Below are 17,530 nucleotides of genomic sequence, written 5' to 3'. Positions count from 1 at the left end.
ATGTAGAATTCCCATGGAGGCAGCCTGAACTGGTATGGATGCTCCAGGAAGTCACTAGGAACCAAGTCTCTTTCTGTATTTCTTCCCTTGTTTTGGGGAAAAAAAACACTTTTTCTTTTATTTATTTATTTTTGGTTGCACTGGGTCTCCATTGCTGGATGCAGGCTTTCTCTAGTTGTGGTGAGTGGGGGCTACTCTTTGTGGCTGTGCAAGGGCTTCTCATCGTGATGGTTTCTCTTGCAGAGCACAGGCTCTAACCATGCAGGCTTCAGTAGTTGCAACACATAAGCTTCAGTAATCGCAGCACATGGGTCCCATAGTTGTGGCTCGAGGGCTCTAGAGCACAGACTCATGGGCATAGTTGCTCCTTGGCATGTGGAATTGCCCTGGACCAAGGATCGAACCCATGTCCCCTGCATCAGCAGGCAGACTTCCATCCGCTGTGCCCCCAGAAAAGCCCAGCTTCCTGAATTTCTGCACAGCAATCTTTAGTAACCTTCTGGGTTAAAAGATACTTGTTGGATTTCCAGATGTCATTCCTGGAAGGAAGAAGGGAAAGTCCTAGAACAAAGGAAATTTTTCAAAAGTGTTTCTCATCTTCTCTTTATTCTCCTCAGCCATACACATGTGAGAAAAATCAGATAATGTATTTTTTTCAGGCCAAGTTTGGAAGAAAAGTTATGACCAACCTAGATAGCATATTCAAAAGCAGAGACACTACTTTGCTGACTAAGGTCCGTCTAGTCAAGGCTATGGTTTTTCCAGTAGTCATGTATGGATGTGAGAGTTGGACTGTGAAGAAGGCTGAGTGCTGAAGAATTGATGCTTTTGAAGTGTGATGTTGGAGAAGACTCTTGAGAGTCCCTTGGACTGCAAGGAGATCCAACCAGTCCATTCTGAAGGACATCAGCCCTGGGATCTCTATAGAAGGAATGATGCTAAAGCTGAAACTCCAGGACTTTGGCCACCTCATGAGAAGAGTTGACTCATTGGAAAAAACTCTGATGCTGGGAGGGACTGGGGACAGGAGGAGAAGGGGACAACCGAGGATGAGATGGCTGGATGGCACCACGGACTCGATGGACGTAAGTCTGAGTGAACTCCGGGAGATGGTGATGAACAGGGATGGTGATGAAGAGTCAGACACGACTGAGCGACTGAACTGAAGTACAATTGTCTTCAATAGCATAGTTTTGCAAGTGAGAAAGAATGAATATTAGATAGACACAATCATACTCCCTCCCTCTCTTCATTTGATCATAAGAATCCAAGAATGTATTTGACTCTGGGAAAACAAGAAAGGCCCTGATTTTATAATTGCCATCTTTCCTGAGGCTTCTTTAACTACATGCTCTGCTACCAAGCAACAGTGTTCTGAGTGGGATCCAAGACTGCTGCCACAGAAATCCATTGGCCAGAGGCAGTTCTCCAGACTACAGTGCTAGAGATCCAGTCTCCATAGGGGCATCCATCAGGTGCTAAGTCAGCCCCAGAGCTCTGGGTGGGAGTGGATCCCACACCTTGTAGAAGTTGCAATCCCATCCCACCACCCTACTCAGTCTGATGGAATTTAACTCTCCCAGGTAGGTTCACTTGTCTCTCCCTGAACCTCCAGAAACCTCTCTTTCCCCAAACCAGGATAATGTAAGTCTGAAACCCATACCAGCTTAAGATTTTGAGAATTCAGGTCAAATAGTTCTTCTTGAAGCTAAGGAAATTAAAACCTTCAATACAGAAGGCTGAGTTGCTTAATTTGAGGCGAGAGGAGTGATGTTTACAACAGAGAACACAAATGTTATGACTGGGGGAAAAATAAAGGGTAATTTTACATTGACCTATTCATGTCCTTAGCAGTTTAAATGGAACATCCAGTGAAAATATATCTTCATCTATGTGGGAGAAATGCACATTATTTTATGATTATTTGAATTTTCAAATAATTGGGATTTTTGGTCCTTTCCCTCAACACCATTATAATGCTAAATGTCTAACACTTAAAGAATACTGATACAATCATTTTATTTTCTACAACTATAGATATAGAATGAGATGAGATGGTTATATAGCATCACCGACTTGAAGACATGAATTTGCACAAACAGCTGAAGATAGTGGAGGACAGAAGAGCCTGGCATGCCTCAGTCCATGGGATCACAAAGAGTCAGATATGACTTAACAAATGAACAACAACAAATAGAAACAGAAATGTGTCTCTGTGTTAATGCTTAATGATTCATTGTCCAATCTCAGGCTTGTCTTTTGCCCTTTAGAAAGAAAATGCTATTTAAGTAATGAGTCAGATATCATGGAATTTCCTAAGTCTTCACTACTCAGGAAAGCAGTTGTAAATCACTGTTTCATAAAACAGAAAAAGGATGGCAGACTCAAACCTTTATCTATCCAATAGCCGTTTCCCACTGCCTGACTGCCTCCTTTCTTCCTTAGTAGCAGAACCCCGATCTTGTAGAATTATCTTCCCACACACACAGCCCCAGAAGGGAATCACTTTAAACCACTTGATGTAATTCCATCACTCTTGCTAATGATTAGTTTAAGCATGGATATGTGACACCCCATGAGTCATCCAGGTGTTTTCTACCCCGAACAGACACAAATGAGAATTTACCCTTCCAATATTTGGATGTTATTATGTGAAGTCATGGTGCAGCCATCTTTTGAAGATAAAGAAAGATGCCCACTCAGTTGTGACTCTTTTGTGACCCCATGGACTGTAGCCTCGGAGAAAGCAATGGCACCCCACTCCAGTACTCTTGCCTGGAAAATCCCATGGATGAAGGAGCCTGGTAGGCTGAAGTCCATAGAGTCACGAAGAGTCGGACATGACTGAGCGGCTTCACTTTCATGCATTGGAGAAGGAAATGGCAACCCACTCCAGTGTTCTTGCCTGGAAAATCCCAGGGACGGCGGAGCCTGGTGGGCTGGATCTATGGGGTCACATAGAGTCAGACAAGACTGAAACGACTTAGCAGCAGCAGCAGGACTGTAGCCCGCCAGGCTCCTCTGTCCATAGAATTTTCCGGCAAGAATACTGTAGTGGGTTGCCATTTCCTACTCCAAGAGATCTTCCCGACCCAGTGATCTAACCATGTTTCTTGCGTCCCCTGCATTGGCAGGCAAATTCTTTTACCACTTTGCCACCTGGGAAAGGCCTAAAGAAAGATACTATTGATATATTATGAATGGCATAGCAGAATAATGGAAGGTGTTTGGGCTTTGACAACATCCATGAGCTTCTCAACCATCTTGACTTAGTTTTTAAGATAAAATTTACTGTTTAAGCCATTTCAATTCAGTCATTCAGTGGTGTCCAACTCTTTGCAACCCCATGGATTGCAGCACACCAGGCTATTAAGCCACTTACTGTTAGATATTTTGTTATTTGTAGCCACAAACATAACCGATAAATGGCATAAAAGGCTATGCTGTGGAAGGGAGACTGCTAGCTGCCTGTATGGTTATCTCTTGTCCATTTTTGTTTCATATGAATAGAACCCTGATTATATTCTCAGTAACCATTTCACACATTTCCCAGCTTCTCTTGAGGCTAGGGCTTAACTGAGAAGTCAACAGAAATTGATGGGTATGTCTTCTGAGATTGCTCTCTGAAGAGCATTAACTTGGGCAAGACGCTCTCTTTACTTGCCTGGAATATACATGTAAATTGTACTCCAACAGCCATTTTTGACTGTGAGGAGACTTTAAAGATGGAAGTGACTCAAAGGTGACAGAGCAGAAGGAAAGAAGGAGCTTAGTCTCTGACTGACCCTGGAACCACCAGGCCAGCACGGAACTGTCTGTCCCTTTACTTTTTCTTGTTTCAACTGCTGCTGCTGCTAAGTCGCTTCAGTCGTGTCCAACTCTATGCGACCCCATAGACGGAAGCCCGCCAGATTATTTGTCATTACTGATGTATGCAACCAAACCCAACTGTGACTGTTACAGCTGCTGAAAGGCATTAAAAGTGAAAGTTTTTGGAAGAAACTAAGTTAGCAGAAGAAACCTTGTTTCTTAGGAGACAGTTCAGTTCAGTTCAGTTGCTCAGTCATGTCCAACTCTTTGCAACCTCATGAACTGCAGCACGCCAGGCCTCCCTGTCCATCACCAACTCCCAGAGTTTACCCAAACTCATGTCCATTGAGTCGGTGATGCCATCCAACCATCTCACCCTCTGTCATCCGCTTCTCCTCCTGCCCTCAATTTTTCCCAGCATCAGGGTCTTCTCAAATAAGTTAGTTCTTCGCATCAGGTGGCTAAAGTATTGGACTTTCAGCTTCAACATCAGTTCTTCCAAAGAACACCCAGGACAGATCTCCTTTAGGATGGACTGGTTGGATCTCCTTGCAGTCCAAGGGACTCTCAAGAGTCTTCTCCAACACCATCAATTCTTCTGCACTCAGCTTTCTTAGGAGACAGATTCTTTTCAAATTTAAATGTTGCTGTTGAGTTATTTTGAAAGAGCAAAGAGCTATTCAATTTTTATTTAATAATTCTATTTTGTATTTTTCGCACAATCATCCTAAAAAAATGATTATCTTTTGAAGTTGATTGAAAGGGCAAGAAATAGAAATTATTATAATTTGTCACTATCTTTCTGTGAAAGCCTAGAAAGGAATCCGAAACTGGGCCTCTGAATTCATTTAGTCTGCACATATTTATTGAGTAAATAAAATATTAGAGGTGCTATATGTTAGGCACTGTGTGTATGTGTGTTTGTGTCTGTGTGTGTGAGAGAGAGAGGAAGAAAGAGAATATTATGTATAGAGCCTACATTCATCAAACAGACTGTTTTCTGACAGGAAACAATATGAAAAAGATAAGGCCAATTTTATAAAAAGCAAAAATTTTTTAAATACAAATAGTTGCCTAAAGAATAGAAAGATCTAAGACAAAATGTTGAGTTTATGTCTATGAACATAGTTTTTTTCCCCTTTATATATTCTTCATGTTTTCTATAAAGAATATGCAGTTTTTAGTCATAAAAAAGTTTATTAAAATTTTTATTGTAAAAAAAAAAAACCATGTAGTTGTTACAGGCAAGGAATTTAGAGCCAAAATCCTCCACCCATTTTGTCCTGGGAATTCTTGGCTTTTTGCAGTTCACTTCCACAGCTGCTTAAAATTCTTCAGTTGATCATAGTGACTTTACTTGCCAGTTTGAACCAATTAAAGGGCAGATACAATGGAAGGCCAATATTTCTTAATCAAGAATGTTTATGGGCTTTTACAAAATAAAAACTCCTGGTGTGCATTCCTAACGATTCTGATTCACTAAGACTGGAATAGAACCAAACCATGTGAAGCTTTACTCCCCATGTGATTCTGATGTGCTCTCTGGTATGAGATCTACTACTTTAGGTAGTGATTAGTTATTTGAACCTTAGTAAAAGTGAGAATCCAAAGAAAAGTTTAAGAGGGGGGTGAGGGGGCGTAAAAGGATAGTAGCAGATGTGAGGCAGTCAGCTTTGGTGAGAAGCACAAAAGCCTGCAACCATTGTCCCAGGACCCTGTACGCAGAGATTATAAAGGAACAACATGTATGCAAATATACCCTTATGGTATTTCAGCTTACTGGAACAATGAAACAGCGAGGCTCAGAGAGGTAGCGTACCATAAAGAGAAAGAGAGAAATAGTTTGGATCTTCTGATGAAAAATGTGACATTATCTCAACTTTGTCTCAATTTTGGAAACTTAAATCATGACCAAAGGCCAGGAGAGGGTCACTGGAGACACATCCAGAAGGTGTGATCTGGGTGTCTCTAGGTATCACTAAAGATTTGGGAGATGATGTTAAACATAGGACACTGCTTCCTAGGCAATGCAGGGGACTCAGCTGGGGTTCATTACAGTTTCAGCGTGGAGCCAAATTCTGCTCCAAGCTTTTCATAAATGACTGTTGCCATGACTGGTGTGTTCACATGCCAGGATGGGTCCTAATCTTTGTCTTTATCACTGACAGAGGATGAAAACTATAGAAATAATGTTTCTCTCATGTCTTGCCAGAACAAAAGACGATCCATCATAGACCCTAAATAACCAGTTGTTTATACTGATAATTTTTTGAAAGCTCTTAAAGTTTTACATTCCACTGTGTTATAGTCATTTCTTCCTCAACTATTAATTAGAGTATTCCTGCTTGAAAAATGAGAATATTTTTATTGCAAGTAGAATGATCATAAATCTTATAAATTTAAACCAGGAATAAAAGCCCCGTTGAGTTAGGAGGAAATCAAAGGACTGTAAAATATATTTCATTCATTTTCCCTTGGGTGGCCTGATTCTTCCAATGTCAGGATCTGCCTGCTATCTTGTCATAATATGAAGAACTGTGCTGATATTCGAGATAAGATATTACACTGTACATTACTAACTATACACATAGATTCCAGATGATCACAAATGTTTAATGCATTGAAAGGGAAGAGACTTTATTAAAGACCTTGTTGTTCATCCACTTTCAGAACTTATCTTTTGGGGTTTAGTTTGGAAGGACTTATACAATTAAAAATTGTTTTCTTTTCCAAATAAAGGAAACTAAAGAACTTGGCAAATTCCACATAATGAAAATGAGAATTCCTTGTAGGAATGGAGACTGATTTCTTAGTGCCCTGGTAAGCCTACACATTTTCCTTTACACATCCCTAGAAATAAGAGAATCATTTCAGAAAAAAAGCAGTCATTATCCATTCTATCCAGAGAAGTAATTGCCACAGTGAGTATTCTCACAGCATAGAGCATCACAGTATTGCTGATGGGTGAATATTTTATTGTAGCCTCAGTAAAAACTAAAATCTTCCTCTTACCAGAAGTACCAGGCCAAGTACTTAAAAACAATCACAGAAAAGCTTCTCTTATAAGTGCAAGAAAAAGAACATTGTGTTATAGATTTCTAGGCAATACTGAAAATGGTGATTCTTTCTCAGGAAGAACAAAATGTAGTTTCTCCAGTGACAGCTCTTCCCTACGAAAGAGGGGCGAGGCAAAGGCTGTAGTCTTAAAATGAATCATTGAACACTAATACCCAATTACAGGTTTTATTACTGTAATCGCAAAAGGCCAAAGACCAAGATCATTTCCTATCACAGCTGAAGCCAGTTAACAACCTTTTAGAAAAGAACACACACCAAAATAATTGACATCATCTGCAAAAAGGACTCATACTCCGAAGCTTCCATCAGCATTGCCGAAGCTGCAGCAGGTTATAAATAATCCCACTCAGCCTACACTGCCACTTTTGTCTGTGAAGCAAACTCGGCTCCTCTAGATCGATCTTCTGAATAATGATACCCAACTTCACTTACATGTTAGAAACCACTGACATACTTTAACTGTTCATCAAAAACTGCTAAGTATGTTTCTTTCAAGAGCTATGGACAATTTCTAACTTTCAAGGTGATATTGAATTATGGAATTGTGTCCCCTCTTCCCCAGTTAAATAGGTGTGTCCCAAGGTCACCCAACCTCATGCTCTATATGCCTAGCAGAGGGCTGGGTACCTTGTTCAATAAATACCACTGACTGATGGATTGTTCCATGACTGCATGTGGATTAACCCGAGTGGATGTCTAATGCCAGATGAAAGATAGTGACCCTACTCTGAACCCTCATTGGCAGCTCACCAAGGAATTTCCGTTTCATCCATTCCGATTTCTGGAAGTTATAATGAAGCACTTTCTGAAACTCATTAAAGGGAAGAAATCTTTGATTTACCATGGCTAGCAATCTCTTCCTCCTTTGCTTTCTTTTTCTTCCCTTCTTTTGCACTCCCTTCCCTTCCCTTTCTATTTACACCCAGAAGCATTTTTGCTGCCTACTGAGCTAGGAGCTGGGAGACATTCCAAGAGATGTGCTTTTTCCTCCAACCTGTTTCAGAGGAGCTCCCAGTTTAGTGGGCTGCGTTATTGTACATCTGCTTCATTTCAGATGCATTTTATCCATTGTTATTTTTTTTCTTTTTCTTTTCTGTAATTTACTTTAATTGGAGGCTAATTACTTTACAATTGTGGTGGTTTTTGTCACACATTCACATGAATCAGCCATGGGTGTATATGTGTTCCCCATCCTGACCCTCCCTCCCACCTCTCTCCCCATCCCATCCCTCGGTCATCCCAGTGCACCAGCCCTGAGCACCCTGTCTCATGCATCGAACCTGGACTGGCAATTGTTATGTTTAACCTTTGTAACAATCTTGAGAGAAAGTCATTTGCCCACTGCATTTTACAGATAGGGAAGAAGCTTAGAGTGGTTAATTAACTTGCCAAAAGTCACACAGCTAGTAAAAGACAGATTTGGGATTCAAATTCTGATTTATGTGGACCCATGAAATTAAAAGATGCTTACTCCTTGGAAGAAAAGTTATGACCAACCTAGATAGCATATTCAAAAGCAGAGATAATACTTTGCCGACTAAGGTCTGTCTAGTCAAGGCTATGGTTTTTCCAGTAGTCATGCATGGATATGAGAGTTGGACTGTGAAGAAGGCTGAGTGCTGAAGAATTGATGCTTTTGAACTGTGGTGTTGGAGAAGACTCTTGAGAGTCCCTTGGACTGCAAGGAGATCCAACCAGTCCAATCTGAAGGAGATCAGCCCTGGGATTTCTTTGGAAGGAATGATGCTAAAGATGAAACTTCAGTACTTTGGCAACCTCATTTGAAGAGTTGACTCATTGGAAAAGACTCTGATGCTGGGAGGGATTGGGGACAGGAGGAGAAGGGGATGACCGAGGATGAGATGGCTGGATGGCACCACTGACTGGATGGGCATGAGTGTGAGTGAACTCCGGGTGTTGGTGATGGACAGGGAGGCCTGGCGTGCTGCGATTCATGGGGTCGCAAAGAGTTGGACACGACTGAGCGACTGAACTGAACTGAACTGAAAGTCAATGTTTATTCCATGATAATATTCCATTCCTAGAAAGGGAAAGATAAGCTCCCCATTGGAGGATATTTACCACCACATTGAAGAGGGATTTCTCCTCTCCTGAGTTTTCTCTGAAAATGTTTACATCTCCATTTGATTATGATTCATAAAGGCACACATTTAAAACACATAAGGTATTTCAAGCACAAAGGCTATGACTTAGGTCAGTGCCACTTTAAGCCTAATTTACAGACCAGCAGTGATGCTGGGAGAAGGTTAAAAGCAGAAGGAGAAGGGGGCAACCGAGGATGAGATAGTTAGATAGCATCACCGACTTAATGGATATGAATTTGAGCAAACTTCAGGAGACAGTGGAAGACCAAGGACCTGACAGGCTGCAGTCCATGGGGTCACAGAGAGTCAGACACGACTTAGTAACTGAACAACAACAAAAACACACCTGTGCTAGGTGACCTATGTCCTATCAGTCTCTGATGAGCTAAACACAGAAACTGAAAGTAAGCATTTAGGAACTTTTATAGCAGTTTGACAGAGTAATAATAATTTTATAATAATACAAAATAACATAATAATGAATAATACAAAATAATAAATCACATGGCATATTTGGTGGATTTTCTAAATTTAATTTTTCTTGTAGTTCATTTTAAAAAATATTTTACAAAAGTATCAGTCCACATGAATTGTGTGTATGTGCTTAGTCCCTTCATCATATCCATCTGTTTGCAACCCCATGGACCATAGCCCCCACCAGGCTCCTCTGTCCATGGGATCCTCCACTGGAGTGGGTAACCATTTCCTTCTCCAGGGAATCTTCCTATTTCAGGATAGAACCCATGTCTCCTGTGTTGCAGGCAGGTTAGTGACCATCTGAGCCACCAGGGAAGCCCTCAGTATGATTTTTCTGTAAGCACCACTAGGATACCCAGAAATAGATCTTTTCTCCTTCCTGCACTGATAGACTGCTAACCAATTCCTGGGTCTGTTTCTGAGGGATTTGGGAGCACTGGGCCACTCCAGGGAGCACGTGTATGCCCCCAAGCTCCTCTGGCCTGGTGCCTGGAACAAAGGGAGTCGCAGGAAGTGCTTGATGAATGTTAAATGGAACAATTAGTGACCAGTGACCCATGAGGTAACGTTGCTTCTGAGTTTTAATTCACGGTGCTTGGTGAAAAAAGAATTAAGTGTGGACATATCAGTGACCCTTCCCGTCATTTTGATCATGGGCCTTAGTGACAGACGTTGAAGATGCTTTTAAGTGGTGCGATTTACACACTGTGTTGATTGAGAGTGGTGCTCTTTACCCTGCCTCGCTGGAGCATTCCAGCGAATAATGCAAGGCTGTAAGATAAGCTCAGCGCTCTTCTGTGGGCAGAAGATAGACATATAATCTGGCACTTGGAAGAGACATCCTGGACAATTTATGTACCCAGGAATCAGAATTGGCTTATTCATGACTTCCAAGGGAAGACATGCATTTAAGGAGTAGGTTATTGCAACTGGTGATAAAATGCTGCTGCTGGCAGAAAAATGTTATTTTTATGAAAGCTTTTAAAAGAAATCTTTTCCCCACACCCTGAAGGATAATGCATTTAAGATTTCAATGGCGTGTGTCATTTCCTTATTTTCAGAGCTGTGTCCAGGCCATGAAAACATCTTCTGCTTGTAGTGACACCGTAACTGACGTTGATAGGGTTGATTTTCTGCTAGTTGGTGACAAGCATGAATCCTTCGTGGAAAAATCGCAGGAATCGAGCTGTGTGGCTGGCTCTGCCCCCAGAGACCCGATGCGTGAGCACAGGACTGCTCTTTTATCTATGACTGAAGAAGCTTAACAGGATGATTCCGAGGCCGGGGGAAAACATGCTCTAGGGATTTCTTCTTTCAGACACTAAAACGGGAGGAAGATTAATGGCTGGCAAAGTCACACTGCAGATTATAATTCTCTTCAGACAGGTTATAAAGGTGCCCTGACACCCTCTGTGAGGTGGGGGGGATGAGGAAGGGGAGGGCCACACAGCTGCTTTCAAAGCCATTTATCAGCAAAGAATGTATCTCTCAGTAAAATGACACCATGTCTAAAAATCCTTGCCTGGCAACCCTATCTGTTTTATGTTGGAGTGTGAACTAAATGTGTCTTCATGGTAATCAGAAAATAGAATTTATGCATGTGAAATACTTAAATATTAGACACATATGTTTAATAAAACAGGCTGGCTTGTTCTAAACTCTGAAAGGAATCAAGGTTAAAATTTCATATGTGGGTTTGCTCATCTAGTTGATGAATTACACAGATTGGCAGCTTTATGAATATCATAAGTACCCCAGCTTTCTGATAAAATATGGAATATTTATTTTGTTAGATGGCAGGATCTCAATATTATTTTAAAAACTATATGTGTTAGAGAGAAAGAGACTGAGAGAGAGAGATGTTCCCCTGGAAGAGGTATTTATGAACAAAGATACATTTATTTGTTGGTTATAATTGGGTTCAGGACATGCTACTCCAAAATTTCTCACCTTGCTATGTTGAATATCTTAAGCTGAAGGAATGTGAGAAAAAGGCAGAAGCGAGAAGGTCACTCTGACCTTACCCGCTTGTTTTTCTTCCCTGAAAGCAGGAGATAAATCTCCCACGTGAAAGGTACCCTCTCTGTGCCACGAGGAAAGAAGGCTTTCTTATCACACTAGAGCCAAGAATTTGGGGCCTAGAAATCCGTACAAAACAAACCTTGTTAAACTAACCCTTATTAGTTATTTCTTCACTATTTACCACCCCAATCCCAAATCCCTCTGCCTTGTCAATTATTCATCTTTGTTTAACAGGAGTCCCCAGCCTTCAGGATCTAATGCCTGATGATCTGAGGTGGAGCTGATGTAATAATAATAGAAATAAAGTGCACAATAAATGTAATGTGCTTGAAACCAAACCATCGCCCCCACTCCCAGTCCATTGAAAAATTGTTTCCCGTGAAATTGGTCCCTGGTGCCAAAAAGGTTGGACAACGCTTGTCTGAAAGGTGGGAAATTCTCCTCTCCTGGTCACTTTTTTGGGTCTTCATTCTTTTATGAAGTCTCCCACATATATATAAAAATTCAGTAAAATGTATATGCTTTTCTCCCATTAATCTGCCATCTTAATTTTCTGACCCTATGAGGGAACCTAAGGGAGTGAAGGAAAACTTTTTCCTCCCCTACAGGTAGGACATAACCTTTAGCAGGATAGTTCCACCATTAGCTGAGCTGGCACGATTCATTCACAAACCAAACATAAACTTGAAGTTCCCATCTTATAGCTTAAGAAACAGATCAATGCCCAGTAACAATGAGTTTGAGAGTGATCTTCACTAAACCGAGAGAAAATTGTTTTCTTTCCCTCTGTTATTGACCCTCCAGAGTCAGCCCCCAGCTGCGGTCCTGCTGCCCGCTGTCGTTCAATTCAGTAGAAAAATATCAAATAGTGTTCAGGAGCAAAGAAAAGCTTTAGTGTTTTTGATTTAACAAAACAAAACGGAGAGGTGCCAGCCATAGTTCCAGGGCACACACTCTCCAGACAGGCCACGGGTGAGGCTGCTTTATGGGGATCTCATCTGTGAGGGGAGAGATGAAGGTCTTGTGGGCAGGGCAGGCGCAGGTGTGTTGCTCAGGGCTCCAGATTGCCCCACCAGGTGCAGCATCTCTGTACACAGCTCCCTGTTGCCATGGTGACTGAAGTGTCAGGTGCATCACCTCTGCAGTCACGTGCCAGGTGCATCAATTCTGCACTGAGAATGCTGATCCCACGTGTGAGAATGCTGATCCCACGTGTTAGGCGCAAGGATACCGCAGGTGCCACCTGTAGGTTAGTGAAGCTAGACTTAAGCACAAAAGAAGAGGTTAGCCTTTATCCTATCCCCCTATGCCTACGCCAGTGGGCTTTGCCAGTGACACTTCCAGAAACCCTGGGAAGTAGACCAAAATTTTTATTTCTTGGGAAAATGACCAGTGTGTTCATAGAGAGTTAGTGGTTATTCAAAGTGGGAGAGTGAAATAGAAAAAAGAAAAAAAAGAAGAAGAAAAATTATTATGGACTAAGGTCTTATTCTTGAGATTCCTAATATGAAGTCTATAGGGTAATGTCAACAAAAAAATCAACCGATCCAAGAAACAAACAGAAAAAACTTTTTAGAAGTGTAAGTTTTCCCAGTTTTACTAAGAAATAATCAACTTACATCACTGTATAACTTTAAGGTATACAGCACAGTGGTTTGATTTACATCTATTGTGAAATGATTATCACAATAGGTTCAGCTAACATCTATCTTCTCATATAGATTATAATTTAAAAAGAAGAGAAGAAAAAGGACTTTCCTGGTGGTCCAGTGACTAAGTTTCTGAGCTCCCAAAGCTGGGGACCTGGGTTTGATTCCTAGTCAGGGAACTAGATCCAACATGTCTCAACCAAGACTGGGCACAGCCAAATACATTTAAAAAAAAAAAAAAAAGAAGAAAAGAATAAAGGAAAAAATTTTCTCCTGTGATAAGAACTCTTAGTATTTACTCTCTTGTTTATTTACTTATTTTATTGAAGTATATTGATTTTACAATGTTGTCACAGTTTCAGGAGTACAGCAAAAGTGTACTATATATGTAAATATATATATATATTTCAGATTCTTTTTCCACAAAAGTTATTATAAAATATTGAGTATATTCCCCTGTGAAATACAGTAGGTCCTTGTTGGTTATCTATTTTATGTATCATACTGCATATGTGTGTACTGTATATAACACTGTATATATATTACTCCAAAATTCCTAATCTATCCTTCCCCTCACTTTCCTTCTTTGGTAACCTTAAATTTGTTTCTATGTCTATGAGTCTCTATTTTGCAAATAAGTTCATGAAATGGAAAGTATTATTTGAGCCAAATTGAGGATTGTAACCTGGGAACAGCCACTCAGAAAGGTCTAAGAACTGTTTCTCAGAGCCTAAGAACAAGTTTTGGGCCAAAGAACAGTTGTGTAAGCTTTTGAGACAGAGGGCTGTACATTAAGTGATGTATTATTGATAGTTTATACAGTCTAGTGAGTAGTGGGTCATTGGGACCCCTTACAAGATCAAGAAGAAATATTATCTTTTAAGGAGTTGTCTTATTAATAATGGAGAAGGGAACGGCTACCCACTTTAGTATTCTGGTTTGGAGAATTCCATGGACTGTGCAGTTCATGGGGTCGCAAAAAGTCTCACATGACTTATTAATAACTGGCCTGGAAAATCCTATGGACAGAGGAGTTTGGCAGGCTATGGTCCATGGGGTCACAAAGAATTGGATATGACTGAGCAGCTGAGCACGCACACACATACTTGCTGATACTAGGAGAATGTTGCTCTTTATGTTGAGCAGGTATTTCTGCTGATGGGGAGGTTTGGTCAATACCTAATATAGATACACAGTGCGCAGTAGCATGGAGAGAGTAGGTCAAAGAGAAAATTTTTTCACGTTTAAGTTTTTAGGGGCTTCCCCGGTGGCTCAGTGGCTAAGACTTTATGCTCCCAATGCAGGGGGCCCAGGTTCAATCCCTGGTTAGGGAACTAGATCCCGCATGCTGCCACTAAGAGCTCACATGCTGCAGCTAAAGAGCTGGCACAGCGAAACACGTGTTTTTTTTTTTTTAAGGAAAATCCCATGGACGGAGGAGCCTGGTGGGCTGCAGTCCATGGGGTCACTAAGAGTTGGACATGACTGAGCGACTTCACTTTCACTTTTCACTTTCATGTATTGGAAAAGGAAATGGCAACCCACTCCAGTGTTCTTGCCTGGAGAATCCCAGGTACGGTGGAGCCTGATGGGCTGCCGTCTATGGGGTCGCACAGAGTCGGACATGACTGAAGCGACTTAGCAGCAGCAGCAGCAGTCCATAAAAAAATTTGTTCCTCATTGACATAAAATATTAATTTTATTTCATAGTGATAAATGTATAGCATACTATATGTTATCCAATGTTTAATAGTAATAAGTAATTTGGGGATTTCATACTCAAGCTTTGCTTTTTTTGAAATAGTTTTCCATACTTCAGGCTAACCACAAAAATCAAGAACTTTTTGGAGCCAAGGTATATCTACATAATCAAGAAACTTAAGTAGTTGTGCTTTGGCTCCAAAATATGAGAACATACTTTTATTTTCCAACTTAACCAAAACATTATAATGTTTTAAAACTGTGGAATAGATAGCAAATCACAGATTAGAAGGAACATATCCAAACCTTCTCCAGGCCAAAAAAAAAAAATCCAGTTTTACATGTAAAAATATGTAAAATATTTAAAAGGAAGAAATCATAATTTTCTAAATTCAATTAAGTAGTAAAAGAAAAGGTTGAATCTTTCAGGAGTTTTGAGATAACAAATGACCAGTTGAAGCTTTCTCGTTCAGCTAGGCTCTAGGCATAGTCCATGCTAAATAAGAGGCTTTTCATTCAACCTGGTAATGGGAATCATCCATCACCTTTGTCTCTGAATCCAGCCTTAAACCTTTCCTCTAGTGGAGAACATTATTAAACGTTTAAAGAAAACTGAAGTCATAGAAGGACATTTCCCAGCTTATGATAGCATCGTTAATCAATGAAGACAATTTGTACGTTATCTTTGGAATGTGGATGTAGAACCGGTTTAAATATTTCAAATCCTCAGAGCCTACTTAAAAACAGATACTGATAACACTTTCTCCAAGCTGTTTATAAATGACTTTATTTGCAGAAGTGGTCAATATGAAAGTTATTTCACATGCCTATCACAGAGCAAGTGCATAATAAACATTTGTTGTACAAATAAGTGTTAAATAACACACAAACAATCAGATCTGCTGTGTCACTTCTGCAGCATTTAAGACAACATTTAACCAACCCCAGAGTAATCTGTTCTTTTGTATTTGTAATTTGCTTAATATAAAAGTGAAAGTGAAAGGCCTTCCCTTGTGGCTCAGCTAGTAAAGAAGCCACCTGCAATGCGGGAAACCTGGATTCGATCCTGAGTTGGGAAGATCCCCTGGAGAAGGAAAAGGCTACCCACTCCAGAATTCTGGCCTGGAGAATTCCACAAACTGCATAGTCCATGGAGTCGCAAAGAGTCGGACACGACTGAGCAACTTTCACTTTCACTTTAATAAATATATATAAAATCACATATATTTAGCTTACATTAAACTATCAACTTTATATTATTCATACCATTTAATAAACTTTAATATTTACAATTGTGTATATTGATTTAATTTGAGAATTTATTAAATGTCCTTAATGTACCTTGATAATATTGTATACATTGTAGGGAATCAGTTGTGCCCTTTGAATGAAAATTCTGAGAGCTCAGAAGTAGTTACAATCATCTTTTTATAGACCTAAAAACATAACACATTAAGTGCTCTTATGCATTGTAAGATATCTATCATCCCAGGTCTTTCTGCATTGTCTCATCTTTTCCATTCCTTTGCCCTTTACGTTTTTCACATTTGTTTAAATTGAACTACTACATTGGGCAAGAAAGGGTATATTGCTCCTTCTTGCTTATTGCTGTGAAAACATGCCTTTTTTGATAGAGAGGTCGTATGAGCCAGCTAATGCATTGGCATGTGAACTAGCTTTTACTGCCAAATGAGTCAGCTGAGATAGGAACATTAATTTATTTGAATGGACATGAGTTGACAGGGCCATAAAGAGATATTGGTATGGCTTAATGGAACAAACTGTCAAGAAAACATAGGTTGGGTATGGTGTACTTTGGCAAGCATCAGAATATTTCCAAGTTCACAAGTATCTGTCTTTCTTAATTTGAAATGTTGTCTCATGGATTTCTACACTAAAATGCAAATACCCCAGAGAAATGACATATTAAATTATTATTAGTGTTTATATTAGACTGAAATTGCTGATATTCAAACATTTTGACCTACATAGGTAGTACTCGTATCTGATTCAACATCATACCTTCATAGGAATAGTTTATCAGACTGCCTTGTTATTGAACTAAAACTAAGGAAGGAGAGGGCAGAGATCTTTGCTAAAGGGAAAGGCTTGGAGTATGAAACACCACCTAGAGTCAGCCATATTATCAGGGCCTGATAACACCTCCCTCATTCCAGACATATTAATTCTGTTATTGCTCCCAAGATTACACTAGCTGTTCCGGTGGCCATTTCATATTCATATAAAGTTTATGATGCACTTGTGTAAGCCTCACTGTAGACAGAAATCCCTCCAACTTTTTCATTTAGGTTGATTCCATATCATGCTTTCTATGACTTGCCCTTGAAAATTGATTTTTGGCATCTATATTCTAGGACTTAAGTTCATCTCTGTAAAAATTCATTTGAATTCAGCTATCCATTCTGATTACAAGTCACTGAGAACTGGTTAAGTTTATGGATTTTGGAGTCAGGCAAACCTGAATTCTACTAAATCTAACTGCCTTTTATTAGCTGTTGGAACTTCAACAAGTTGCTTAATCTTTTTGAGCCTCAGTTCCTCAGCTTTACCTTGCAATAATACTGCTCAGGGTTGTTTAATGAGTTACATGTGGGTCGGAGTTATTGTGCTAATTCTGCACATTCAAAGGAAAGACTAGCCCTTGTCAAGCTACTGGGAGATAAACCT

Source organism: Capra hircus, chromosome 26, assembly GCF_001704415.2.
Source record: "Capra hircus breed San Clemente chromosome 26, ASM170441v1, whole genome shotgun sequence".
Classification (NCBI taxonomy): domain Eukaryota; kingdom Metazoa; phylum Chordata; class Mammalia; order Artiodactyla; family Bovidae; genus Capra; species Capra hircus.
The sequence above is the reverse complement of the archived record's forward strand: the minus strand, read 5'-3'. Positions refer to the sequence as shown.